The sequence below is a fragment of the Mustela nigripes genome, chromosome 5 (assembly GCF_022355385.1).
Source record: "Mustela nigripes isolate SB6536 chromosome 5, MUSNIG.SB6536, whole genome shotgun sequence".
In the NCBI taxonomy this organism is placed as follows: Eukaryota; Metazoa; Chordata; class Mammalia; order Carnivora; family Mustelidae; genus Mustela; species Mustela nigripes.
In genome coordinates, this window is record NC_081561.1 from 132,051,980 (window position 1) to 132,062,139 (window position 10,160).

Here is a 10,160-nt window from a genome sequence, read left to right on the forward strand (position 1 = left end):
GAAAAAAAATTATAATAATGTATAGTGATGGATGTTAAAAAGACTTATTTTGTCTTATTGATCATTTTATAATATATACATATACAAAATAATGCTATATACTTGCAACTGATATAATTTTATATGTCAATTATATCTCTTATGAAAAAAGGATTAGAGCAGAGAAATCAATAAAATTGAAAAGAAGAAATCAATAGAAAATATCAAAGGAAATCAAAAGCTGGCTCTTCAAAAAGATCAATAACACTGATAAGCTTCTAGTCAGATTAAGAAAAAGAGAAAGATGACACTAATTATTAATATTAGAAGTGAAAGGCAGGACATTATTAGGGATCTTATAGGCATTAAAAGCATACAAAAGAAATGCTATGACCAACTCTATACCCACAAATTTGATAACCTAGATGAAATGGGCCAATTCATTGAAAGACACAATGTGCTAAAACTAACATAAGAAGTAGACAATCTGAATAGGACTATATCTATTAAATAAATCAAATCACTAATTAAAAACTCTCAAAACAAAAAGCAATAGACTCGATGATTTCACTGGTGAACTCTATCAAACATTTAAAAAAAAAACTATATCAATTCTCTACAACCAATTTAGTAAAATAGAATACTTCTTCCTAACTCATTCTGTGAGGTTTGCTTTATCTTAATACCAAAACCCGACAAAGGCACTACAAAAAGAAAACTACAGATCAATATCTCTCTTTAACATAGATCCAAAAATCTCAACAAATTATTAGTAATTAGATCCTACAATGAATGAAGAGAATTGTTCACCACCATTAAGTGGGATTTATCCCAGGTATGCAAGTCAGTTTAACACTAAAAAAGCAATTAATGTAATTTACCACATCAACAGGAAAAAAAAAAAAGATTATATTAAGCTGAAGAGGCATTTGATAAGATCCAGCACTCATTTGTATTAATTAAAAAAAAAACAAACCAAAAACTCAGTAAACTAGGTAAAGAGGAAGATTTACTCAACTTGATGAAGAATATCTACAAAAAACTGTTAACATCTGTTGATAGAAACTCAAATCTTTACCACCAAGATCAGTTACAATACAAAGATATCTCATCTCTGCTTTTCAATATCAAACTGAACATTCTAGCCAATGCAATAAACAAGAAAAACAATGATGATGATGATGATGATGATGATAATAACAACAGTAATAATAACAATGTATAGATTGGGAAGGAAAAAACAAAACTGTCTTTATTGCCACTGACATAATCACCTATCCAGAAAAATCTGAAAAAATTGACAAAATAACTTTTGGGAGTAATAAATGATTACATGGTTGTGGGATACAAGGTTAATACACAAAAGTCAATCACATTCCTATGTACTATGAATGAACAAGAGGAATTTAAAATTAAAAACACAATACCATTTATATTAGCATACACACAAAAATAAAACACTTAAGTATACATCTGACAAAATATGTACAAGATCTGTAAGGGGAAAACTATAAAACTCTTTGAATGAAATCAAAGAAATAAATGGAGAGATATTCCATGTTTAAGAATAGAAAAACTCAATATTGTTAAGGTATCAATTATTTCCATTGATGTATAAATTCACTGCAATCCCAATCAAAATCCCAGCAAGTTATTTTGAGGATGTCGACAAGCTGATCCTAAGGTTTATGTGGAGAAGCAAAAGACCCAGAATAGCTAACAAAGTATCAGAGGAGAAGAACAAAGTTGAAGTATTGATACTACCTGGCTTCATGACTAAAGCTACAGAGAGAAAGACAGTCTGGTATTGGCAAAAGAATAGGGAAATAAATAATTGGAACAGAAAAGAGAGTCCAGAAACAGACCTACATAAATGTATCGATTGATCTTTGATAAAGGAGCATGAAATGCAATGAAGCAAACAGAGTCTTTTCAAAAATAGTGCGGGTACAGCTGGACATCTCTATGCAAAAAAAATGAATCTAGATCAAGACCTTATGCAGCTGTCTTACTGGTACTATTTTCATAGTATGTATTTTTCTTTTTTCCTTCCTTTTCCTATCAACCTATTTTACTTTGACTCTAAAGTGTATTCTTACAGGCAGCATGTAGTTGGATTTTTTTAATGAAATGTGCCAATTTCTGTCTTTTGATTAGAATTTTTAGTTTAGTTAAATGTAATGCAATTACTGATAAAGTATGATTTTTGGTTACCATTTTGCTTTATGTTTTCTGTATGTGTTATGTCTTTTTTCTCCTCTATTCCTTCACTACTTTTGTTTTTTTAAATAGATATTTTTTGATATATCAGTCAATTTCTTAGTTGTTTCTTTTACTATATTTTGACAGCTGGTATGGTTATATATGAAAAATCTATAGCTAACATCATAATCCATGGAAAAAAATAAAAACTTTTCTTCTAATATCTAGTACAAGACAAGGATGCCCACTCTTGCTGTTTCTATTCAACATAGTACTTGAAATCTTAGAGAGTAGACAATAAAAAGAAAAAAAGGCATTCAAATTTAAAAAAGAAATAAAATCATCTGTTTCCAGATGACATGATCATATATATGGAAAACTCTAAAGACTCAACAACAACAAAAATTGTCAGAACTGATAAATAAATTCATGAAGGCTGCAGGAAACAGGGACATCACCAAGGTGGAGTGTCAAGAAACCTTACCTGTCTCCTCACAAAGTTCTAAAATGAGTTGGAAGATTTGTATTCTTTTTGGCTGCCCTAAGGGGTAGTCCAGTTCCTTACATAGCTCAATAATAAATGGATGAACAGCAGAATTAATAAATGGGAAAAAGGTCTGAATAGATATTTCTCCAACAAAGACATACAAATGAAAAATACATGAAAAAATGATCAACATCATTAATCATTAGGGCAAAACAAAAAACTCAATGAAATATCAATTCTTATGCACTGCAATGGCTATAAACAAAAAGAGAGATAATAAGAAAATTTGGAGAAGCCCCTGTAAATTGGTGTTGGAAATGTAAGAATGGTGCATTTACTTAGAAAACCAATTTAGCAATTTCTCAAAGGGATTGTCTTAGAGCTGCCATATGACCCAATAATCCCAGTCCTAGGAATCTACTGAAGAGAAATGAAAACATTGGTCTATACAAACGCATATGTACAACTTTGATAGCAGCATTACTAACAATAGCTTAAAAATCGAAATGACCAGATATCCATTAACTGATGAATGGATAAATACAGGAGGTATATTCATAGAGGGAATATTACTCAAGAATAGAAATAGAGTAGTATACATTCTACAACATGAACAACCCCTGAAAATATTATGTTAATAACAGAATCCGGTCACAAATGTCCACATATTAGATGATTCCATTTATATGAAATGTCTAAAACAGGCAAATCTATAGGGTCAGAAAGAAGGATGTAGGTTTGCCTGGGGTTTGGGGTTAGGTATGGGAGGATGGGGAGCAACTGCTAATAGATGTCCCTTTCTCTTCGTGGTGATAAAGAGGACCTAAAATTTATTTTGGGAATGGCTATGCAACTTTGTGAATATACTAAAAACTGCTAAATTGTACACTTTAATATGGTGAATTTTATGGTATGTGAATTATACTCAATAAATGTGTTATAAAAATTATTGAGCTTCTTTTTTGAAAGGTGCCACATAGAAAATTATGTTTTATTTACATAAATGGAAAATATACAACAAACTTTAAGATTAACTCACAATACATAAATCCCCTTTTTTGGAAGAAAGCAATTTTATTGGTCTATTAGAATTCAATGAAAATATTTTTCTGATGGAGTAGTACTCATTTCTTTGCTTAATCTAATATTATTATTCCTATTTTGTATTACCTAATTTTTACTTAACTTATAAAGGCAATTCCCAGTTGCTAGTGGTACTATATGTATCAAATGAAAATACATGACACCCTATTAAATTCCAATTTAAGATGAACAGCAAACCTTTTTATTGTGTAAGTATGTTCTATACAATATTTGGGACATATTACACTAAAAATGTACTTATTGTTGGTCTGTAATACAAGTTTATCTGGATGGTATATATTTGATCTGAAAACCCTACCTATTGAAATTAAGTAAGTAAACTTGACCACCAGTTGTAAGAAGTTGTATGTTGGCATAGGCATGCCAAATCATTGCTCTATAGATAGTTTCAAGAGGTTTCCGTTACTCTAAGTGTTTGAAAAAGGTAGAAAGTTTAGGTGTTTATATTAGAACTTTCAGCTTCACAAAGGAAGGGAAAGAGCATACTGGAAATTTTCAAATGACTATTTCTACCATGACTGAAACTTATAAGAACATCATGGAAACAGAGTAAAGTTTTATTTATTTATTTATTTATTTTTTAAGCAAACATTTTATTTATTTATTTGACAGAGAGAGATCACAAGTAGGCAGAGAGGCAGGCAGAGAGAGAGGAGGAAGCAGGCTCTCCACAGAGCAGAGAGCCCGATGTGGGGCTCGATCCCAGGACCCTGGGATCATGACCTGAGCCGAAGGCAGAGGCTTTAAGCCACTGAGCCACCCAGGTGCCCCAGAGTAAAGTTTTAAATGAGACCCATTCTTCACTCTTACATGTCTACACCAATGATAGAAACTGTACCTTCAACCTTATCTTCAGATCTCCTAGAGCATTTTTTGAATACTATTTTGAACCTATGTTGAATAGAATATAGATGATTGGACTTTTACTCAGTGGAAAATTTTATAGACACATTGTTTCATTATATACATCACCAGGGCACATTGGATCATCTTTTGTATCCTGAGGCCTTTTTCTAATCATTTGCTATAATTGCAAATATCTCATCTTCCTTTTAGTTTGTTGCATGCAATGATGGGTATTGCTTTGCTAATTAGTGGGATTATTTACCATGGAAAATATGAAGATTGCCCTCTATTGTATTTTAGGAATATTGGGAAACAACTATTATAGCAAGACTCATATTTGCCTACTGACTCTATTAACCCTCTCATTTTTCCTACTTATTAAATCATTAAAACACCACAATCCAGACAACATGTATTTGTCTAGGCACAAGGAAGCTGTTTGCACATTATTGAATTCATAGTAAAAAAATGCCTTTCAGCTATTTTAATTTTGGAATTCAATTTTAATGGAGGGAAATAGGGAGAGACATATGGATCCGTCCCACAAAGTGTCTTGTTTTATACTCATTTTAAATCAGTGTGGTAAAGATAATTACATGGTGGTATTGTTTAAACTGTTACTAGAGATTCATGATTCAATGTGTGCTCTTCTTTTGTTATTTCCATCTCTGTGACTTAAACTGAATTTATCATAGCTTTCAAACACTGAAAATTGACATATAGCTTATTCGGGAAATCACATACCAAAATGTGTGTGCCAGGTTTTGCTACTCAAATATTTTGACTACAGAATCTATTTTTGAACAAATTCTATTAACTTGCTGAACTACTACCTGAGAAACACCCTTTGGGAACACAAATTTAGTATAACTTTTCCTTCTATTCAAAATTGGCTGTAATATCAGCAATCTTATCTATGTCCATAATATCACCATTATACTTCTTCAAGGTAGAATCTTTATATTACTGTAGAACTAAAGCATAAAAACTGGATCTTATCATCGAAACTTGGTTCACAGACTATGTTTCCCAATTCCACTGAGTCATTTTTGTAGAACTCAAACATATAAAAGTCATAAAAGAATTTTTTAAGACAGAACACAGAAGGGTGTTCTCTCTTTTGGGAAGAGGGAGAGGAAGAATGATAATCTTAAGCAGGCTCTGAACCTAGCTCAGAGCTCCACACAAGGCTTGATCTTACACCTTGAGATCATGACCTGAGCCAAAACCAAGAGTCAAGACACTTAACCGACTGAACCACCAGGTGCCTCAAAATCTTTTTTTCTTTTTTCTTTTCTTTTCTTTTTAAATTATTTATTTACTTATTAGAGAGAGAGAGAGAGAGAGAGAGAGAAAGAGAGCAGGAGCAAAAGCAAGCATGAGTGCGGGGGAAGGGTACAGGTAGAGGCAGAGAGGCAGAGAGAAAGGGAGAACCCTGATGTGGGGTTCAATACCAGGACACTGGGATCGTGGCCTGAGCCAAAGTAGACACTTAACTAACTGAGCCACCCAGGCACTCCCATATTTATTTTGATAGAGTTAAAATAAGGGATATCACACTCAAGGTGACTGGATGGTTAAGCTCTAATACTTGATTTCTGCTTAGGTCATGATCTCAGGATCATGAAATTGAGCCCTGCATCAGGCTCTGTGCTCAGTGTGGAGTCTGCTGTCCCTCTCTCCCTGTTCTTCCCCTCACTTATGCATGCTCTTGCCTCTCTCTCAAGTAAATAGATAAATAAATATCTTAAAAAAAAAAAGAAAAGAAAAAATCTCATACTCAGTACACAGTGCTAATTCTAGGGACAAAATTACTTATTATTAGTTGTTGAGACAACCTACTAATAGGATTAATGTGTATAGTATATCAACAAGAAACAGCCAGCATAAAAGATAATCAGTATCAATAAGCTGTATATCAACGAAGAAATTGGCATGCATGATTATAAGAACTTGTTCAACACTGCTTAAAGCACAGAGAACTTGGCTAATAAATACAAAGAAAGAGGATCACACAAAAGAGTTTCTCTATTTTGAAGTTTTAGTTTATATCATCACTGAGATCAGATATGTCTGTTTTAATTCTATGCTTGCCAAATTCACGTCTGATTATAATCTGATTTCCCATGGATTTGGAGTTTGGACTGGAGCCCAGAGCAAGGACAAGTTTACATACCCTCTTCATAGTTTTTCTCCCACTGTAGCTGTTTTGTTTTTCTTTTTCTGAATCTTACATTGTTCTTTTGATTTTGTTTTTCAGAGCCTGATCTCTTTATATCATGAAATATCAAAACTATGACCAGATTTGATAAGGTGCAGATCTTACCAACATGGCTTTAGGTCAAAAGGAGAATATCTTCCAACCTTTCCAAAGATACTATATCAACAATTTGAGATTTTCTTTTGTTGCCTGAAATGGTCAAACTGTTGTATTTCACACATATTTCTCTCCACACTCCCTAAAAAAATTAGGAAGCAACCAAACAACAACAAGAGAAAACCAACTGATTTATTGTTAGCTCTTTTAGACTTTCATTCTGTTACTGGCTTCTGTTGTGGTATAACAAATTACCTCAAAACTCAGTTGCTTAAAAGAAAAAAAAATATTTTCTATCTTACACAATTTTCAAGTGTCTGGAATCTGGGAGTAGCTTATTAGTTGGTTCTGGTTCACAGTTACTTATGAGGTTATAGTCAGAATATTGGTAAGAGCTGTAGTCATCCACAGACTTGACTAGGGTTAAAGAATATGCTTCAAGAAAGTTCTCTTGAATGACTGGGATATAGAGGCTTCACTTTCTAGCTGTGTGTTGGTTGGAAACCTCAACTCCTCCCGACATGAGCCCCTCCAAGAAAATACTCGTGATATGCCAGCTAACTACCCTGAGAAAAAAAGAAAGGAGAAACTCACCATATAATTTTATGAAATAGTTTCAGAAGTGACATACCATCACTTCTACTTTATTCTGTTGGTTGGAATACACCAAAAGAGTCCTTAAATCTAGCTAACTCAAGAGAGGGGAATTAAGTCACACTTATTGAAAGGGGGAGTATTAAAGAATTTGTGTGCACATTTTAAAACTACTAAACCTTCTAATATCTGGAGTGCTACAACTGATCCCTGGAAGATTTTCCTGACCCTAAGGTCTTCTTCCTTTAAATCCAGTCGACAGAGAATAACCAAATTATCTTCTAAGAGTCATCTTTCCTTACATTACTTCACTGCTCAAGAACTTAAAGAAGTTTCTTGTAATTCCAGCTTCAAGTTGACTCCACTGTCTCTCTTTAATGTTACCCATAACCACCTTCTATATTATAAAGAATGACGTCATAAACTGAATCTTGCCATAAAATCTCATTTCCCATTTAAGTATTCTGGACTCCAGATAGGACAATTTCCACAGGACGCTGTAAAAATCAGACTCTGCCTTTCACCTTAAGAGCACAGACCTCTGTGCTATCCCTGTTAGACACTCAGAGTCCCTGAATCTTCCAGGCTCAGCTCTAGTCTTACATCCTCCCTAAGACTTCCCATACCTATTCTCTTCTCTGAGACCACAGTCCCGGTACACTTTAAGTACCACATGATCTCAAACATTTTCAGCTACCGTTGTGTTGTTCCCTTCAACTGGACCATAAACTTCTTAAGGAGAAGCCATTTTGTATACTTTCCAGTTTCCATATATGGTTACCCAATTTGGGAAATAGATGAGGTTCTCAACAAATGCTTGCTTTTTTATTTCTCTTGAGTTTGAGATTGAGGAGGATTTTTTATATACTTTATGTAGAAATAAACTAAAAATATAGAAATAAGGAAAAAAGAGAATCCTACTTCTTCTTTGTATATGTATTCTTTCTTCTTTTCTTTGTTTTATATAGAAATTCAAGATGTCCTGCCAAAGGTTATCTCATGATTCCAGACTGAGTTTAAAATTGGAAAATAATTCATGGTAGCAAAATGTTCTATTTGCTAGCATGAAATTCACAATATGAGGATTAATATTGATGATGATTGAACCAAAGTAACTTTTTTGGCCTCACTTTTCTTAAAAATATAGTTATTAACACAAAGGGGACATAAGGAATATGTTATTACTTCTACTTGCTCTGGGCACTTTAAATGTAGAACAATTTTATTTTTAAAAAGCATTAATTCTACATAGATTAGTTTTTTTTCTCAGTTCAAAGGAATTCTTCTATGAAAATGTCTATTTCTCCAGGGATTTTTTTGAGAATATCTTTAAAAGTATTAGTTGCCTGTAGTGTTATTTTTTAGAAAAAAAATTCAATTAAAAACTGTATATTATGTTTTCACTTGGTCTTTTAAAATTGTTTGTATTTCTTTTCTCTATGTAAGTTGTAATTATGGAAACTTTTTTGATTTAGTTTTGTTTTAAAAAACTTTTTATCATGAAATATTATTAAGCCAATCATATGAGTTATATTTAAATTTAGTAACTGTAATCCTAGACTATTATCACTGAATTCCAGTGTAAAATTTGTTTTTCATTTTATATTATCCATTTATGGCATTGGTGAAATAATTTCGCTAATGTTTGTGACCTTTACATTAGGAATTATAGATAAGATTTCAGTGGTTTAAAAAAAATTGTTGTATGTGTTAAATATTTGTTTTTTTAAAATTTCTTTTTAAAATTTATTTATTTATTTATTATTAACCTATAATGCATTATTTGTTTCGGGGATACAGGTCTGTGAATCATCAGTCTTAACAATTCATAGAACTGACCATAGCACATACCCTCCCCAATGTCCATACCCAGTCACCCTATCCCTCTCCCCCCGACCCCCCGCAAATCCCAGCAACCCTCAGTTTGTTTCCTGAGATTAAGAATCTCTTGGGTGCCTGGATGGCTCAGTGGGTTAAAGCCTCTGCCTTCTGCTCAGGTCATGATCCCTGGGTCCTGGGATCGAGCCCCACAACAGGCTGTCTGCTCAGCAGGGAGCCTGCTTCCTCCTCTCTCTCTGCCTGCCTCTCTGCCTACTTGTGATCTCTGTCTGTCAAATAAATAAATAAAATCTTAAAAAAAATAAAAAAAAAAGTCTCTTAAGGTCTATCTCCCTCTATGTCCCACCTTGTTTCATTTTTCCTGCCCTTCCTCACATGACCCCCCTTCCAATTCCTCATATCAGAGAGATCATATGAAAATTGTCTTTCTCTGATTGACTTATTTCGCTTCACATAATACCCTCTAGATATTTCATTTTATTTAACAAAATCTTACATAGCACTAAGCAGCAGGAACTGCCCTAAATGCTTCACAGATATTAATTCATTTAATGCTCATAATAGACCTATGAAGGAAATAACATTACCATCCTCATTTTGCAAATCACAAAATGGAGGCACAAAGAAGTTAAGAAATCCCAGTAAACCTAGTTGAAGATAGGTGTTGAAACAGGACAGCTCACAAGTGAACCAAGAAAAAGATTTTCTTCTTTTTTTCCATATACATTTGGAAGACAATCTTTACAATTACTTGATGTATGCTTGGAGAGAACATTTCACTGAAAATTTTAG